This window comes from Andrena cerasifolii, chromosome 2, assembly GCF_050908995.1.
Source record: "Andrena cerasifolii isolate SP2316 chromosome 2, iyAndCera1_principal, whole genome shotgun sequence".
Classification (NCBI taxonomy): domain Eukaryota; kingdom Metazoa; phylum Arthropoda; class Insecta; order Hymenoptera; family Andrenidae; genus Andrena; species Andrena cerasifolii.
Genome location: NC_135119.1, coordinates 4,438,380 through 4,452,931, shown reverse-complemented (window position 1 = coordinate 4,452,931; position 14,552 = coordinate 4,438,380).

Below are 14,552 nucleotides of genomic sequence, written 5' to 3'. Positions count from 1 at the left end.
CAAAAAATTCAAAGTGTGTTGTAATCATTATGAGTGTGGTTATCGCCGGAACCATGATTATTTTTACTGATAAAAAATTAACAAAATGGCGGAGGTTTGAAGTTTAAGTGTGGAAATACGGTGAATTTTTCAATCATTTTGTCTTGTAAAAAGTATGAAATGGTTAATCCAAAAAGGTTTCCGTGGTCCCAGCCATAGCCACTGGTGTGCTGAATAACGTGTAAAAATTTCAGACTGATTGGTCTAATGTTTTTTTTTAAATCACCTGCATCACTTGAAAAACTGTTGTTTTGAGTAAATTGCATTTTAAGTTTTAAAACAAATTAAAAATATTCCTTTAAAATTTTTTTTGTATAATATAAGAGTAGCTTAATAAATACAAAAAAAGATTTATTGAAAAATCTTTAAAAATAGCTTAATTTTTCAATCCGTCACAGTGGACTGACTCCTTAAAGATCGTCCTACGAACGTATTCAGTTCAATGGAAGAGAAAGAAGAATCATTTAAAACGAAAACACATTTTACAGTTAGTAAAGTGTAATTTGTTGTGGTCAGTGTTCCTTCTCGAGAATTTCTCGATAAATTTTATAATTGCTTATTTTTTATTTTTCGAGAAATACTATAATTTCTCGAGAAACTTAAGTCTAGGAAAAATATTATAAATCACATTTATTTTCGTAAATGAATGTATTACTAGTTAATCGCGAACGTATAAACACATCTACAATTTATAATACATTTTATTAATAACATTAGAACCTATATGAATTCCAATAGAAAATCACAGTACAGAATGATAAAAACATTCTCAAGAAATATGATCTCATTTCTGATTTCTCGAGAAACAAAAAATATGGAGAAATCAGGATCCCTAGTTGTGGTACCTAAGTCTACCTCTCGGCTTAACGCGCTGAGGAATACTGGGGTCTCAAAAAGGAATCAATTTATAGTATGCCTAACAACAATTTACATTCTGTAGGTATGGTTATTCTGTATAATTGCTCGTAGGGGTCTATAACTCGATCTTGCTAGCCTCTTTTTCCTGAACGTGTTAAGCGGCCTGTAGACGATTAATATTATTGTGCAATATTCAATATTGCACAATATTATTAACCGTCTGTGGATCATACTGCAAGGTCGCACAATAATATTGAAAGGTTGCGCAATAATATTGAAAGGTTGTACAATATGGGTATTCTGTGGATGAAGAAGAAAATCGGCCCCTAGACGCCCAATATATTGTGTGTGGATCATATTCGAAGATTGTAGAATATATTGTGTGAATCAAAATGGTTTTGATATTTATTGCCCAGCATTGAACACTATTGCACAATAATATTGACCGTCTGTGGGTAACCCAGCATAAATATTGTGCAATATATGGCGCAATAATATTGACCGTAAGCAGCCCTTAGACGGTCAATACATTGACCGTGTGGGACACCCAGTATAAATATTGTGCAATATATTGCACAATAATATTGACCGTCTACAGGCCGCTTTAGACTTGAAATGAGTCCCCGGGCCCTTTTTACACTTACCGTAAAATTGGGCTTAATAGTGGCGGGGACATGCGTGCCTTCAATCGGTTATCAATTTTCGTGGGAAAACTCCGGCTGCACTAAACCGCTGCAGGAGTAACGACCTCCTCCGAGCGCGTGCATTCCACACACCTGAAAGTGTCAAAATGTCAAGAGATAGTCTCTGAATGTAACATGCTTATCACTGCTGAAAAGTAACGTCTGAAGCTTTGAAATTTTTTGCTGGTACGTTTCGATTACAGTACCAATGATTAGTCGCAAAAATTATTTGGAAATATTATTAAGAATAAAAAAGTAGTAATGTGTAGGTAGAAATATACTATCAGAAATTGGTTTAGCACAATTTCTATTAAAAGGGAACTTGAAGCATGACTGTAGCGAATTACTGTACCTACCTTTCGTTTATTACTGTCTGTTATTTATTAAGGTTTTTGAATTGGGTAAGTGATGTGAATCACAACTATTCTAATATATCGAATATATTAGAATTGCAAATTATTCAATTACTTGGCAAATAGAACTTACATAACTTTAGAAAGAAATACAAACGTATTCAATTTAACATTAAGGGGATCTTCCGGTCTAAAAGTCGATTTTTTTCGAATGTTCAACCTTTTAGGAATACGTGTTTAAAAGGATTTTTTGAAATTCGTAAAATTCCCGAAGTTATAGGCATTTGAGTAAAACTTTAAACGCGTTTTTCTCGAAACTGTGTTTTGAAAACGGTGGGACCTGTATTTCCAAAAGTTATTATCCGATTCGACTGAAACTTTTTTTATTTTGAAGAATATACTTCTGGCTGGGGGGATACCAGAAAAAATTACAAAAATGACATTTTTTAAGAAAATAAGGACACTTGAAGTTTGAAATCACTTTCCCCCTATAGTTTTCATCCTTTCAACGTCTTAGAAAATTATGAATTTTCAATTTTTGTAATTTTGTCTGGTATCCCCCCAGCAGAAGTATATTCTTCAAAATAAAAAAGTTTGAGTCGAATTGGAGAATAACATTTGGAGATACAGGTCCCACCGATTTGGACCAATTTTTTGACGCCTTGACTTTAACGACTCCCCAGTGCCGTCTGCAATGATTAATTATAAAACAAAAAATATATTTCAATAATCTAAGACATCCTTAATACAACGCAAAAAGTCCCATTACATTACACATAATAGTTTTCCCTTAATTAATTCCTAAATACCACCTACTTTTATGGGCTCTAGACCGGAACCTCCCCTTAAATACAGAAAGTATATTACTAGATTATACGAGTCACGTACGTTATTAGTTTTGGTTGTTCTGCATGAACAGAAATCAGTATCGTAGCGTTTAAATAATTGCATGCAATGTTTCCTTTTACAAAAGTATGGAAGTCGAAAAATTGCTCGGTAAGAACTTTCGTAATGCACCTTAGGTTACGAAGCAATTGCTGTTTCAAGGAAATAGCGTTATAGCAGGGAGGAATGGAGTGGCTAGTGATCGCGGAGGGTTAGGCGGGCAACATTGAGAGACACGATCAAAGAAAACTTTTCTAAATTCAGCTACGAAATTAGCTTGACACTAATTTCACGAGGAAGCGTGGGCATGGCTAAGAAGTCGAGAAAAAGATTGGCTGAGGGAGGTCGACCTCGCGTGATGCTTCATACCGACTTCGCGTGTCGAAGTCTGATTTGCTTTGTTGAATCAAGTGTATACCAGTTGTTATATCGCGCGCAGAAGCGAATGAGATAGTGCATTCTCCCTTCTTTTATATCCTGTTACCTTCTCCGCCGTCGTTATTTTCGTCAACAATTAGATTCCCGATAAAACGTCATGTTGTCAGTTTCATCGTGGCGTTTTAAAACCACCAGAATTGCATTTCTAACAATATCTTCATTCCACCTTCCCTTAATATGAAATGAAGCTTCCGAGGTGATTCAAACAGAGTATTACTATATGATAAATAGTAATATTCATAATTTTCATCTACATAATTGTTAGCAATTCATTTCTGCTTGCATGTAACACTGTTCAACAAATTTCAACTTCTTTTCGCATTTGTAGCATTCAATAGCCGTAATTTATAGATTCTAATGCGCCGAATACGAATCTGCAACCCGCTTTTTGCCATCATCTTCAGTTTTCCAGAGATTTTGGAAAAAATGCCAATTTTCAAGTTTGAACATTTTTTGCGTTCGAACAGTAATAGTTATTCGGCTGTTTGTCGCGTCAACTTATTCTGTGAACTCTCCTAAATAAAATCGCGTAAATTATTATTGCATAATGAACATTTAAATATGTTTAAAGTCTAGGGAAAAAATCTGGCTACTCCACGCGATGCAGCAGACAATTTCCCACCGGGAAACGTCAACAGAAGTGGTAAGTCAGGTTTTGTTTTCAATACAGAAACGAAATAGTTTGGCAAAACCTGCGGCGCTGACAGTGGTGGTCAACCACCAATCTACTGCCGCTCAACGTAAACCGAATCACTTAACGCGCGCCACTCTCACCGTGCTCCAATATTATATTTATTATAAACTGTTTAATAAAAAATATTTGACTATTAATAATAAACTATGTAATAAATGATGTGTAATTTACAACTTTGAATTTTTTTGATAGAATTGTTCATGCGAAAGTCATACCACTACGCACAAATTCACTGACTACTTACCTAATTGGTTATGCAGCTTATGGTTGTTGGAACGATATGTTTAAACCTGTTAAACATTTGTTACTCCTATACCCAGCACATGGTCCACAGAAATCGACTACTTCGAAAATATTCCCTGCGTCCGATGCAGCAGCGGCCACTGAATGTTACTTCCCCTCAGGAAAAAGGAAACTGGCCTCTACATGAATTTCCTTTCGCATTACGTCTCAACTGTGGTTCATCCTAGCGGAAACAGTATAGTACCAGCGGTTCCCACGGACCCTGTATGTTTGCCAGATAAGTGGAAGCCAGTGACGTAGGTTAAACTTTTGGTGGATTTACGGAATCTCAAATTCGTAGCAGCGTAAGCGGATCTGGCCTCTACGGTCAAACGAGTAAAGGTCACCCTTGTCCGTCTGGGGAAGAACGAGGCAAAGGGGAAAGTGTGGGTTTCCCTGCATGTATGGTAAGAGGACAGGGAGTTGATGACCTCTAGAGAAAGTACGGATGAACGAAGGGATGAAGAGGATAGAAGTGACCCCGCATTTGCCACAGAGTCCGCCTGATGAACCACCTGGTGGACGTGCACTGCTCCTGAGAGCTAGAAAGCAAAGTTACAACAGCCGCGCCTCGTCTCATCTCTCTTAGTCACTTCGCTCTCCGCCCCTGTCTCTGCTGTATGTTTTATACTCTAATGCTTTTAAACTGTGGGCTACTTACCTCGTTAACACGCTGTGGCCTAAATAATGAATCACAGTTTATATGTGAAAATTTCATGCACGTGACTTTTGCTTATATCTATTTGCTCCACTAGATAGATTATTGCGCACTTGTACGTGCTTTGCACTCTGGGTTAGAATTTAATTATTTTAAGGGGGTATACCCGTTTGAACCCTCGGAAAATGTATACATTTTGTGGATTTTTTTACAAGCCAACGGTTTCATGCAGATTTCCCGTTTTTTAACTATGTTTACATAGTATTATGAACTACTTATAAAAAAAGTTTCAGTTAAAAAACTATTGTTTTTCGGAAGTTACGGATACATGTCCGAAAGTCTCTCGATTTCAGACGGCTAAACGGTGGCCCTAAAAACTCGCGCTACGTTCAACCAATTCACTTCCAATTTTGCATGCAGAATCATAATAAGATTCCGCATCGTCCAACGAAGGCTTTTTTTATTTCGATTCCCCGTTTATTATTTATAAAGGAAAAAGGTGGATTTTTCTCTTAGAAAAATTTAACTTTACCTTTGATCTCTCACCATTTCTTTATTTTTCAAAATTTTCAAAATCGCCTTCGTTGGACCATGTGGAATCTTATTATGATTCTGCATGCAAAATTTGAAGTAAATTGGTTGAACGTAGCGCGAGTTTTTAGGGCCACCGTTTAGCCGTCTAAAATCGAGAGACTTTCGGACATGTATCCGTAACTTCCGAAAAACAATAGTTTTTTAACTGAAACTTTTTTTATAAGTAGTTCATAATACTATGTAAACATAGTTAAAAAACGGGAAATCTGCATCAAACCGTTGACTTGTAAAAAAATCCACAAAATGTATACATTTTCCGAGGGTTCAAACGGGTATACCCCCTTAAGTCAGAATCAAGCGAAATGTAGTTTTCTCTAGTAATTGTATGCAGGTATACCTCCCGAGTTGTGTTCGTTCTGTAACTTAGAATTGTATGACATTCCAGGTTGGTTGAATAATTAGTATTCTATTTTATTTGGTAACATATGAATGTTTACTATAATTATTTTCTATGACTACTTTATAGAAATGTGTATGGTAACTCCATCGCGTAGAATATAGAGCACAGGCAAACGCTTCAATAGCGGCGACTTAAGTGCACACGTAGGGAACATATTGAATTGTAATATTTTTTCGTTTATTTTCAAACACGATTTGACGTAAACGTTTCGGTGGTGGCGCTGCGAGGGAGCTCATCAAGTTTAGTGAGATTGTTTGCAGTTAGTTCCATTTGCTCAAAGGGCTACCATATACTTTTAGTTTGAAATGTAAAGGAAGTGGGTAGAGCTAGATAATGGCAAAGGAGAGGACGGGAAACGTTCAGAAAAGTTTATCGGCGCTAATTCGCCGATCAGACGGGACCTGTTCGCTCCACGTAGTTTACTTAAAGGTTTAGTAAAATCAATACTCCGTAAGTTTCCTGATACGGAATGCCCGTTTACGCGATATTATCGGCCCTTTGAATACTAATTTCCACGATATGCACGGCTATGCACCAGATAGGTGTGATTTTTTTCTACGACGTTATCGGGGCGCCACTATAATACGATGTGCTTCTTGCGTGTATCAGAGATTAATGAAAGCGTACGACCAAGAACCATGGCGAATTTTTGATTAATAGCGCATCAAATTGAACGATGGACTAAATGATCCAGTAAATATGTGCATTGCATCACGAACACCACCACGCTTTTTGCCAAACAAAATTAACATCGTTCTTTTAAATTGTAACTTTATAATTACAATTATAATCATCAATTTGCAAGGTTACAAGTTTTATAAACCTTTAGCATTGCTGTGAGTAATCTACGTTCTTTTATAGTAGGCGCAAGGTTTGTATAAAAATTAACATTTGAATATCTTAATTATTACATGGATTACTTGCACATACGTACCTAATTACGGTTAATACACGTTTCCTATAAACGTGCATTATTTGCATTTTTAAATTATTACGTACGAAAATAATTACAGTTGTCAAAGTGTAAGCTGTGTGTATGCTGAATGCCAAATATGCCTTGCAATTATATAAATTTCGTGCATAAAAGACATTCTAATTTCAACTATATTTTTAGAACTTTATTTTTTTTTCTGATACATGATCGTATGCAGTGGTATTTTAATTGCTTGCCATTTAAAATACCCACTGAAAAAAATGAGTCAGTTTATATTCGAGTAATGAACGCGTAGTTTGTGATTTCAACTAAAAAGATACGTATAAATAATTTTTTCTTAAACTGTCATTTTATTTTATGTTCTACGCAGTGGCGCACCCAGAAGGGGGCAAGGGCCCCTGGCACCTCCGAAGACGGGATTTTGTAAAAAGAAAAGAAAACTGGATTTCATTTTTTAAATAAATTTTTATAAAAAATTAATTTTCAAATTTTTATAAAAAATTAATTTTCAAATTTTTATAAAAAATTAATTTTAAAATTTTTATACAAAATTTATTTTAAATTTTTTATAAATAATTAAATGTTTTATAAAAAATTATTTTTTTTTATAAAAATTTATTTAAAAAATGAAATCCAGTTTTCTTTTCTTTTTACAAAATCCCATCTTCGGAGGTGCCAGGGGCCCTTGCCCCCCTCTGGGTGCGCTACAGGTTATTATTAACCTGATGAATTTTATTGAATTTGCATTAGACATATTTTGATCCGTTCAACTCGGCTCCCTCCAAGATTAAATCCTGAGTGCGCCACTGGTTAACGATACAGTTATTGACCAGCGTACAGTAGTTGACCACTTCAAATTTCTGCCGCCATAGTGTAATGAACATGCGCGCTTCCGCATCAATGATGCACTTTGATCAGAAAAGACAGTTCTAATTTTCCTGCTGAAAGACCGCGATGAAAATTGATTTCGATCTTTGGAGGCACGGGACAGTGCGCCCTGCTTTTATATGGTTTCGGGTATGCACCTCCGATGACTTCTGATTTTTCAGTGGTCCGGGGGTTGGTAGGATAATTCGGAGGCCAAAGGCGTTTGACGAAAGAAAAGAAAAGAAAAGCAAAAGAAGAAAAAGAAAGAGGCTAAGAGATGCAAAGAGAAGAAGAAGAAGAAGTCTAAGAGAGAAATCTAAGAATAAAAAATAAAAACGAATGAGAAGCCAATGAGACATGCAACATGGAACTCACCCTGCCCCAAGCCAATATGTCTTTGATTTTGATATGGTGACAGATGGGTTTAATAAAAATGATTTTACAGTAAAAAAATATGCCATTTTCTTTAATATTCAGTAAGCGGTCAACAACTGCACCTAGATCGGTCAACAACTATGCCCCGACCGGTCAATAACTATACTTACTTTTGAGTTATGTTTCTTTATAATAGCATAACATCGAAACTACTGATTTGTTTCAACATTTCTTTGGTGTTATAATCATTTTCGATACCTTTTTTTTCGCCTGGTATAATAAAATTTCATTTATAAAATTCATGTTACTTATTCCATAGCGTTTACCTAAACTGAAGCTCTTAGGTGGTCAACTACTGTATCGTTTACCCTATATAAAATTTGATACGTAATTATGTAAAATGAAAAAGTTTTCCTGTTTAAAAATGCACAGTTTTGTACACATGCCTTTAATTTAATAAGTACATTTGGACTATCAATGTTGTTGTGCATTTCAATAGGTTCAAAACTGTAAAAGCTGTAACATATATATGCAGTACAATTTATCTAAAGTGGTGCTTTATTTTCAAATACCTTCATAATTGTTAGGAAATTTTCAGTATGTTCTAACAGTAAAACACAACTAAATATCTGTTACTCTTCCTCATTAAGGGTACTAAGTAGGCAGTCGTTTTTGTCGAAAATGAAGCATATCTTTTCCAATTAATTACAAAGAAATAAATTGAAGCTGAGCCTTGTTCTTTGATACAATGTGTATTAACATCACAAGCTTTAAAAAAATATGTTCCACAATCAACACGCACTGGTGTTACCTTAGCATACTTAGGTTGTTTAAGGCAAGTATTAAAAGCAATTTGCAATACAGGTAAACATTAAAGAGTTTAAAATTTTCAGTGCTTATAATTTCCTCTAATCTTCTATGTATTTGACTTGAAGGCCACTGTCATATCAGCTTTAAAATTTGAAAACCGACGTTAAATCCTTGTTCGTTAATAATTTGTTCGAACATTTATGTAGTTTTAAAAATATCCTCCATTAGTCAAAGTACCCATTGATCTAGAAATCTATGGATTATGTAGGTACCATGGAATATTAATGAAATATCATGGTGTACCTAGATATCGATTCAATTAATAGAGGCTTGAATTTCTTATGAAGAGTGATGATTATAGAAAGTACTTCGGTAAATTAAAATCCCAATCTATTAAATGTTGCAGCGTTTCCTTCGTACCGCTTTAACTATAGATTTTAAGGAAAGGCAGAACTCCGCCACTCATTCGTAGGATCTTGCATGTCTGGTAAAATGTCCAATGCTACTGCACCCCTCACAGACTTCCTTTGCGATTCCTTGAAAGTGCGACAAAATTACCTTCTCCTTTGGGCGAGCGGTTAATTAAATTTCTTCGCCTTTCTTTTCTTTGCCAACGAGGCAGCACCATTAACGTCGAGACCAGTTAAATTTTCTGCGTGTAACTGTTCGATTCGTACAAGGGTGTGATGTAATTTGTAGTACTGGAAGGGAGGCTGGTTTCTCGTATTGAAATAAATTGAAACTGCGGAATGAATATCTCTTGTGTGAAACTCCTTGTTAGTTTGGTCGTGGAATTTAACTTTGGAGATTTTTCAGCTCTAGTAATTGATTAATAATTTTAAAAGGTTTGAGGGTCATTCACGTGCTTTGAGACTAAAAAAATAAAAGGCACGTACCCAATGTAAGAAAGAAGACAAAGCATGATATTAAAAGACTTATAAATATCGATATAAGTAATTGGCATTATCATTAACATGCTTCATACAAAAAATGTTGATTTTACATTTTTAATTTTTTTTATACATTGTAGGTATACAAGAAAGCCTCTTTTAAAATGCATAATAAATTATGCCACACTTCATATAGCCACATTCATCTTTAATATGCGGAAAATTTAACTTCGAATTTTCAGTTGGCCTGGGTGCGGGACAGTTTCCTTTTGATTAACCAAACACAACTGTAACAAATTTTTGGAAAAATATTCATGTTTTCAGGTTCCTTTTCCTCCTAAAAATGATTACATAATCATAATATATAGGTGAAATTTTAAATTTAAATTTTCACTTGGCCTGGGTGCGGGATAGTTGTCTTTTGATTAACCAAACAGAAATGTAAAAACAATTTTGGAAAAATATTCATGTCTTCAGGTTCAGGTTGATTATATGATTATATGATTATGTGATTATGTGATTATGTGATTACGTGATTACGTGATTACGTGATTACGTGATTATGTGATTACATGATTACATGATTACATGATTACATGATTATATGATTATACGATCATTTTTAGGAGAAAAAGGAACCTGCAGACGTGAATATTTTCCAAAATTTTCGCCTATATATTATCGCTCCGCCCTAATGTACATAGATATTTTCGTATTTTTACGAAACTTTTGTGTTTATATTTGAAATTTTATTTCCCACATTTTAAAAGAAGTACCATATACATTAATGTACAATGTAATTTCGATTTCTAGATGAAAACTAATATAGTCCTATGTACAATAAGTATATAATTGCATATTGTTAGTGCATCATGTGCAAACAAATATAATTGCGGAAATATTTCATTAAATGATGCAGCATTTTGCGGTGTTAATTTGTTCTGTTTCCCCGTAAAAGGGAGTTGTAAGTCTGCCTCGTTAAAACATTTTACATCTAGCTTCATTCGTTCATTCATACATCTTTAATAATTTTGTCTAAAGAAATTACTTTTTTTTTAAATGCTTCTTTCATAAATGACTATATAGGGTATCTTCAGCTTTGATGGTTTCAGAAATATCTTATGGTGCCTGTCAAATCTTGTTCTCATACTTATCGGAAACCGAACGAAAAGGATTATAGAATTTCATTAAAAAAAATGCCAAGGAAATTGATATAAAACAGCAACATCTCTGAAGCAAGTTAAAAGCAAATTTCATCAATAAAAATTGAGTTGGTTCACTAACATTAAATAAAGTCAACGGGATCAAAAATTTGGTTATACCCCCACATAGCATATACTTATCACTGAATGAAGGATTCAAAGAATTAATACAACTTCACAAAAGTAATTGAAGTGAATGGAAGCATTAAGGGGGTTTCATTTAGGAAAGTACATGAATGTTAAAATAGCAGCCTTCTGAAAAAGATGAATCGAACGGAAAAAGATTTTGCCCAAAAATCGGGAAAACTTTAAATAAAAAAGGAACGGTAACAGATACCGCAATAAATCTACTACCACAGATAGCCACATTCATATAGATTAAGAATCTCTTTTCCTTTTTGTGTTTCAGATAACCTTTACAGTATTTCCCATCAACGCCAGGACCACCCGATTTTTTTCAGAGCTCTCAGTCAGGACTCTGTATCTGTTATGTTTTTTTTTTCACTCTCACACAAAAATTCAGAACAATAGCTCAAGTTGCAATAGAACAGCCTGCCACACCGCGAATTAATTTGTCGCTCCGTTTTTATACAAAAAATTCACAAAGAATTACCTATTTTTCGGTACGTACTTATTTAATTTATATGGATTGCATCGTTTCGAGATTTATATATTTATTTGCAAAGAAGCAGTTATAATTTTCTATTTAGTACATTATACATCTATAAATACAGTTGGATAAATTCTTTATCTTGAATTTTTTCCCGAATTACTTCCACTGATCGTGCACATATGTTTTTGAAATGCTTCTAAATCAGGGGTGCACATTAAGTCTGCCCTAGGGCAGTCGATGCGCCCTCGAGCTCGACCATAGTATGCTCACTCCCCACTCCTCGGTATAAGGTCTCGTGGTGGAGAACTGTATGACTGCAGAGGTCGTATGCCCATTTTGTTTTCCCCAAGGAAAATATAGTATTGTCTCGAACTTCCCATTGTTGCTCCAACGTATTCACCGGAAAAGTCCTGTTTATGTTTTTATGACACCCCCAACAGCTAAATGGCTTGGTCGCAACTGACATGTTTATGATCCGTCACTGTGTGCGTTAGCGATCTCAAGCGGTGGGTCAAAATTGACTCAGGTACAGGATACGGAGGGTTAATCGAGATTTGAAAAAAATGTTTAAATTTTTGTATGCAATAATAATAATTTTGTTCAAAGTTACAATGTTAGCAGTAAGAGGGGTGTAAAAAAAGTTTGATTTGAAACAAAACACATACAATTTTACTTAATCTATATAACTGTGGTTATCGTGTGAACTAGAATGAAGTAATTTTTTAAGTTTTCAAATTTTGTAAGTTTTCAGTTGAAATTCACCATTTTTGTGTGTTTCAACATTTTTAATTCATTCCAGTTCATACGATAACCACACTCATATAGATTAAGAAAGATTTTGCGTTTTTTGTTTCAGATGATTACGACAGCCAAAATCATGTTCGCCAGCAACAAAGTTTCGATTCGTTTTCAGCGCACAAAAATCTATAAGACACGGCTATCGAATGTTACAGAACAGAAAAAAGTTTAATTTTCTTGGACAGTGAAATCGATCATTTCGCATTAACATCCGCCATTAGATCCCAGATTAATATTTTATAAAACGGAACGATTAAAGACTGGATAAACTATTGCAGGTGCTAACTAAATCTTCTTTTTTTATTTCAGATAACCGAGTCGTTGGTCACCGCGAAACGTGTTTAAAAAAAAACAGCTTCCAGGAAATCAGTTGTAATTTTGCAAATACCAAATACATTTATACCAAAACATAATATAATAACCTGTTAAAGTGTCCTTCACCTGAATTAAAAAATCTTTGCATAAAAATATGCGTGTACTTTCTGAAATAAATTCGCAAAGGATCGTTCTTTTTCTACCTCCTGACTGCGAGCAACCCCTAAGTTCTTTTTAAGGTCTCGTACACACTCGTTGGAGAGCGAGCCTACTTTCACTTTCTTCAAACGAAACTAAACGGGGGGTGGCCCTTAATGATGAATGGAGGGTGGTTGTATCTACGCGCGCGTGTCGTTGATTCATTCTGTATCTCCTCTCGTATGAACTCTTACTCCACTATAATCATGCGAACACGCATGACAGGGGCGGTAATATTGTACACGTACGTGTACATGTACGTGTACGGAGACACATGCATCCAATAACTGTTCTGTAGTACATAGGACACGCTTGCATCGACTAACCGTTATTATTGACACGAGAATGGATCGGAGGTGAATAGGTGACAAATGGGGATGAACGTACGCAGTCACGTGTCTAGAACAGGCGCACATGCTTTTATTCAATGATTCTCCTGATTGCATTCTATTCTTTATTTCACATCTGACTTCGGTAATACGTAGGATCCCTAACTTCCGTGATGTAACGGCTCAAAGAAGATTTTGAAAGTACCATAAATGTGGGGTACACCACACGCTGTTTTAACCAAGTCAATTACTTAATTAAATATTTCGAATTCATGATCAAAATTGTTCTAAAATTATTTCAACTTAAATCACCGTATTTCTTCCTTTTAACCCTCGCTCAACGATTACCGGGTCATCGTGACCCGACTGTTGCTACGGTCGCCGAAAGTTAAACAATAACGTATCGACTCAGTCGTAGCGGGGATAGAGTACGTTACGGAAGGATACCTGCAACAGTGTTGACTGCAATAGCTAAGAAATAAGAAGTGTTTCTGCTGAGTTTCTGGAAAATTATACAATTTTATATTTTTCGCAAAAATACTATCGTGGAAAGATTTGTACGAAAACTTTAAAAACGTATGCGTATAAGAAACTTTTACGGTGGGTCCAAATGACCCGATAACCGTTCGCCGCGTCACTGCGAGCGTCTGTAGTCCGAGGGTTAACTAAAGTTAGAAAACCCTACGCGCTTCGTAGAGATCTAGAAACAGTCTAATGTATTTAACCCAGCTGCTTTACAGATGGTTAAAATATATTATCTGAAACATTCAATTAATTGCTACGTTAATATTACATCGGCGTGCGTTACGAAAAGTAGCACGTTTCATTTTTCTTACGAAGAACAGTACGTTTCAGTTTGCCACGTGAAGAAGCACAGTCCAACGTTTCTGACGAATATTAGCACGTTTGGTGTTCTGCCACGAAAGCTAACATATTTGACTGCTTAGCCACGAAGAATAGCACATTTCGTACTTTGCGGCGAAAACTGCTTAGCACATTATCCTGTTTCGCCACGAAGAATAGCACGTTTTGGACTCTACTACAGAAACTATCACGTTTTGGCGCGTGGTTAGTTCAAATTGTTGAAGTGAATTTTGCATCGAAAAATTCAGCTTTTGAAAATATTATTTAATAGATAAGTAATAACTCCATCTAATCTCCAAAAGGAAACACGTATGAAAATTTAAGTACGGTATTTTAATGTTTAATAAATTACCGACCTAGTATTAAATAAAAATCGCGTCGGAAGCAGGGTTGGGATTATTTGTTGAATTTTTCGGTATTCGAATATTCGAATGCTTCAGTTGCTCAATTATTTGGCGAAAATAATTCGAATA